The sequence below is a fragment of the Camelus dromedarius genome, chromosome 15 (assembly GCF_036321535.1).
Source record: "Camelus dromedarius isolate mCamDro1 chromosome 15, mCamDro1.pat, whole genome shotgun sequence".
In the NCBI taxonomy this organism is placed as follows: domain Eukaryota; kingdom Metazoa; phylum Chordata; class Mammalia; order Artiodactyla; family Camelidae; genus Camelus; species Camelus dromedarius.
The window spans coordinates 14,630,186-14,636,277 of NC_087450.1; positions in this window are offsets into that span (position 1 = coordinate 14,630,186).

Consider the following 6,092-nt stretch of genomic DNA (forward strand, 5'->3'; position numbering starts at 1 on the left):
TGATGCAGATTCAAGGCTCAGAGGGGTCAGTTAGGAACTGATGAAGTAGGTGTGGCATTTGATCTCCCTCCTGACTATGAGACAAAACCCCCTTCTGCAGTGGGGGTGGAAGAATTCAGAATCATTTAAAATTGTTTGACTTCAGTGGGTTGATCTCGCATCAGAAGTGCCCTGTGAGGAAGAATGACAGTCTTCCTTGTCTGAACGTGAAGCCGACAACGCTTAAATCTTCATGCGAGCTCACCAGCAAACGCACTACTTTTCTGTCATCGTGGCCTTTCTTGGGAAGCTTGTTCAGCTTCACTGATTCGCGTACATCAGACAATCTATTTCCTCTGAGCCGCCATTCAGAGGGAAATTTGATTATCAGAATTACAGGAAGCATTTGGCTGAACAAAACCCCACTGATCAAAACTCCCAAATAACAGGAACTTTCTTCTATATTCCAGTTTAAAGATAAAGAGGCAAGTCACAAGGCAGGAGATCAATGTGAGAGATGGGGGAGGAAGAGGGATGGAGTGTTTAAGAGAAGAGCTTCCTGTTGGTTGTGGGTTGGGGCCACCTGAGCTGCTGATCCTGCGTCGAGATGCTTTGAAACCTTATTAAGAATGTTACCAGGAGAGTTGGGTGGGGATGGGGTTGATGGGCTCCATTGTTTAAAAAATCAGGAGTGCTGATAAAAGAAGTAAAATCTTGAAAGCTTCCAGTCCTGCGCCTGCTCATGTTCACCATTAGCTAGCTTTACGTGGATGGAACGTCGGTCTGGCTGTGTTGGATGGGAACGTGGGGCGTCTTGTTGACTTGTAGACATGCCACTGCCCTCATGTATGAGTAAACATACCTGTGAGATCCACCAAAAAAAAAAAAAAAAAATAGAGAGAGAGAAGAGCTTCCCCATTTCCTTCTCCTGCCTTGGGCAATGATAGCTGAAGACCAGAAGGCTATCATTGCCTCCAGTAATGCAGACTCCTCACTCAGCAAAGAGAATCTCACATAGCTTCATCACACTCCTTAGGAAGACAGGGGCCTGGCCTTGCAACTTTAAGAAGGTTGTCAAGCTAAAGATTTGATATTAAGAAGCTGCCTGTTTAATATTCAAAGAGCAAGAACTCTGGGTTATCCTGAACATTCCCAAAGCACTCTGGGTATCCACATTTTACTCTCAGGTGCTCCTCGGCCCACTATGGAAGGAGACAAGGGACAGTGCTTTAAATCCTGGTGACTTCTGGACTAGCCCCTCGGGAGTGCTGAGAGCAGGGAGTCCCAGCCAAGAAAGTCATGAGCAGCTACCCATGCTACAGGGCACTTGTGTCTGCCAGACCCCAAATACAAAGCCTCCTATGTGCAAAGCATGGCTTTATTGAGATATAACTGACATACAAAAGGCTGCATATGTTTAAAGCATACAACTTGATGAGCTTTGACGTAAGTATATGCCTGCAAAACCATCACCACAATCAAGGTAAATGGACACATCCATCACTCTCAAAAATGTCCAGTCCTTTGAAATTCCTACCTGCTCCCCCAAATCCTGCCTCCTCTCCAGCCCCAGGCAACCCCTGATCTGTTTTCTGTCACTATAGATTCGTTTACATTTTCTAGAATTTCATAATAATACAGTATGTATTCTTGTTTGTCTGACTTTTTCCACTCAGCATACTTATTTTGAGATTCATCTGTGTTGCATGTATCAGTAGTTCATTTATTTTTATAATAATCCTTTGTATGAATATACACAATTTGTCTCTCTATTAACCTTTTATTGTGTATTTGGGTTGTTTCCATTTTATGGCTGTTACAGGCAAAGCTTCTATGAACATTCAGGTATGCGTTTTGTATAGACATATGTTTTCATTTCTCTTAAGTATCTGTCCACGAGTGGGCTGGCTGGTACACATTAAACTTTTTTTAGAAACTGTCAAATTGTTCTCCAGAGTGGTTGTAACTATTTTGCTTTCCCATCAGCAGCGTAGGAGAGTTTCACTTCCTTCGCACTTTTTTGACACTTGGGGTGGTCAGTCTTTGTAATTTTGGCCATTCTACTAGGCAAGCACTCGCATCTCATCACAGTTTTAATTTGCGTTTCCCTGATGACTTATGATATTGAGCATCTTTTCACGTGCTTAATCAGCCACCCATACCTCTTCTTCGGTAAAATGGCCCACCTTTTCATTAGGTTTTGTTTTCTTATTATTAACAAAACACGACTTTTGACCACATAGTGTTGTTGTTGTTTTTTTTCCTTTGCATGCACCCAGTGATATCAGTACAGTTAGGTTAAAAAAGTTTAAATACACACACAAAGGCACAAGTGTATATATATATATATATATATATATATATTCAGAAGCCTCAAAACCAATATGAGCACGGCAGGGCAGAGTTATTTGCAAAGCTATATCTGACAACAGAGGTTTCCTTTTAGGTAAAGAAGGGCCTGGGAGTTGGCCGTGGCCTAGCCGGAAGTGCTGCGGAAGCTGATAAGCATGCGCGGTGGGTGTAGCAAGCGGGGGTGTTCCCATGGCAACAAGAGAGCCAGCCAAAAGGTGGCTAGAACCAGCGGTATCTACGACAGAGCAGGGCGCTTAAGCACTTGGATTTAGAAGCCAGGCTGACCTGGGTTTGAATGTCCTTAAGTAGTGGGCTTGGGGCTCTTAGGTTATTTTGATTAACCTCATATTCTTCATTGTCAAGTGTGGATGCAGAAGCCTTGCATTAACTGTTGTACAAATTAGGTGAAAATCTTGTGTGGTACGTAGCAAAGTTCCTGGCACTTAAAGTCTGAGCTCATTAAACTCCGGCTCTTATTATGAAGGGAAAGTTAAAAGTAGTAGTTAAAAGCATGAACTCTGGAGCCAGCCAGACCCAGCTAGACCTTCAGCGCTGAAAATTCCTAGCTGTGTGTCCTTGGACAAGTCCCTTTCCTTCTCTGTGCCACAATTTCCTCATCCACAAAATGAGAATAATATGCTATAAATCTCCTTGGGTTGTTATGAACATTAACTGAGTTCACGTCTGCAAAGTACTTAGCATGGTGGGAGCAGACAGGAAGTGTTTGCTATGACAGCCACGGTGGTCCCCCAAAGCTCCAGTCGGTGTGGAAGGAGCCTCCTGACCGTGACTAATAATTACCTCATTCACATTACCCCACCAACAGCTATTTCTAGGGCACCTGCTACACACAACCGCTGAGCTAGGTGTTAAGAAGGATTGAAAGAATTGTATATACAGATATTTTTCTGACCCCAAAGAACACAAACCCTAAAACAGGAATCATGGTGGACAGCTTCAACCAACACGGTATATGATTATTCATAAATGCTTGCTGCAGATTGATGATGGAGAAGTTCAGAGGGATAAGGTCTGCCACGGACGTGGAGCGACGTACAAGAGAAACGGGGAGCCAAGGCATTAAGCTGGGCCAAGGAGGAATAAGAATGAGGGAGCCAAAGAGACAGGGAATCGAGAGGGTTCTAGAACTTGGGGATGCATGAGCAGGAGGAGGCTTCAGAAGTGTCCCGGTCTCCCAAGGACCAGGGAGAGGGCAGATGTCTGGAGTGGTCAGGGGGCAAGGGACAAATCAGTTAGGAAGGCAAGTGGGGGCCAGTTCTTGAAAGGCCTTTAAGCATGGCTATTAATTCAATGTCTACACTAGAGGCGGTGGGGATTCACACAGTTTATTGGTAGTTTTTAGTTTTTAGTTTTTAACTTTACTGTTGATTAAAATTACCCATCTGATTAAAAACAAAATGTAGAAGTGCAAATCTACAGGCCCCTCTGCCCAGTGATGAAGTCAGAATCCCTGACTTTGAGGCTCAAGCTTATGTTCAGGGAAGGGATTCCAAAGGCTGTTCTGACACAGACCAAAAGTTCAAAGCCATTGCTACAGAGCCTTCGCAGCCGGTGGTTAGGTTCTTGTCTCATCACAGAAAGAATTCAGAGACACGGAGGTCAAGAAAGTAAAGTGAGGATTTATCAAGCTATAGGTAGTACGCTCTCAAAGGGAGAGAGGGCAGACTCAGGCGATCAGCTGTGCTGAATAACTCTGGCAAGTTGGTTATACAGGGTGTAAAAATGAATGGGAGAAATAATCATTGTGGAGGGCAGGGTTAGGGATCATAGTCCCTGATTTTCATCCCAGCTCCACCTTCTTGAGGGGAGGAGGGATTTTTGTCCTTAGTTAGTCTGGATCCGAAGTGTTGTGGTGTCAGTGCGTGATCGGGACTTCTAATCGGCAAGGCTAATTTTAGGGGTCAGAAGAAAGGAAACTAGGATCTGTTGAGTGCCCACACGGGCCAGGGGACTGACAGGTATTTTTCGAGTGCTACAACAATCCTAAGAGATGGACATTCTGATTCTCATTTTAGGGACAAAGAAGCCAATACTCAGATGTGTTGCAAACATAGTAAGTGACAGATGGGCCGTATCACCCAGCCTCCCCAGAAACACTCTTGTGCATCTTTCCTCCGAAACTTAATGCGACTCTAACCAAGTCCAGTAGCAAATGTGGCATCATAAACACTCTCCTCCCACCCTGATTTCTCTCCTCCAGTAAAATCTTAATTTACCTTCCTTTTGCCCTGAAGCTGAGCCAAAATCACTGAGGGCCATCATTGGAAGTGGAGTTTATTTTTGTTACCAAGCTTCTTCTCACTTCCTTTTCCCTCCACCTTTTCCTCTGTGCCGTCTCCTAATTCACGCTATGGAGTTTTATTTTGTTTTGTTTTTCTAAGTTTCAGGCATGCAGCTTATAGGTCAGCCTCTCTCTGCTTTACAGAGTGACCGTCACCACAAGACTAGTTACCATCCATGACCACACAGCTGACCCCCTTCCCCCGTTTCCCCCTTCCCCCGTTTCCCCCTTCCCCCTACCCTCTTCCCCTCTGGTAACCATGAATCTGATCTCTGTATGTAAGAGTTTGTTTTTTGTTTTATTTTGCTTGTTCGTTTTTTTCATTTGTTTTTTAGATCCCACATATAAGTGAAATCATACTATATTGGTCTATCTCTGACTTATTTCAATCAGCCTAATACCTTCAATGTCTATCCATGTTGTCACAAATGCCAAGATTTCATTCTTTTTTATGACTGAGTAGTATTTCAGGTGTGTGTGTGTGTGTGTGTGTCCCATCTTCTTTATCCATTCATCCATTGATGGACACTTACGTTGCTTCCATATCTTGGTTATTGTAAATAATGCTGCAATGAACATGGAAGCAGCACCCTAAGCAGGTCTGAAACTCCTTATTCAGAGTAGAACATGAAGTGGAACCTGAAATTTTAAATAAGTCCTTTTGTGGTTTTCTTTTTGCCCTAAGGGTGACATGGGGTGGCCGTTAGGGGTGGAGGAGGGCGTGTCCATAGTAGGCCTCACCTAAAATCCACTGGAACTTACGTGGATGCTTTATTTAGCTTTCTCTAATGTCCACCAACTAGCACTGGGAAACTGGTTGTTATTTTAATCTAAGCAAGTTCCCCATTCTGTTTTTGAAAGCCATCTCCCATTGGTAGGATTTTAGCCACTGTATGTGGGTCTGTGTCTGTGTGTGTCTACAAGAGACACTTAGCAACTTTCCTTAAATTAGTACTGTGGTCTCCACCTGAGTGTAAGGTTCTCACCTTTCTCGTCCTCCTTCTATTTTTTTTTTTTTTAACCAAAAGGGTGTTAGATTTTTCAGATTTAATGCTTTATTTTCCTGACTTGCTGTCGGTCACATGATGCAAGAAGCCATTTCCCCCCTTTATATATACTCTCCTCATTCTCCCACAAATGATTCTTTTACAGTTTTTGTTTTTCTCCCCACTCTAAATTGGAATCCTGGGTAAATTCCAAGCAGTCTTTTTTTCCAGCTTCTCATGTCCTTCAAATGGGACTGACAGTTCTACATTCCGTCATCCACACCACTGAGGACAGTGTCTGTCACTCTGGGGCTCAGCCCCTTGTGACTTTGCTTATTACTATGCTGAAAGGGCCTGAGCATGATTTCTAAGCCAGAGAGGTTCAGATGTAATGTCTATCCCTAGATTCTAAACATCCGCTTTGGTAAGTGACACCTTCGTTCCACTGGGAAGAATTGATTGCCCCGGTTACG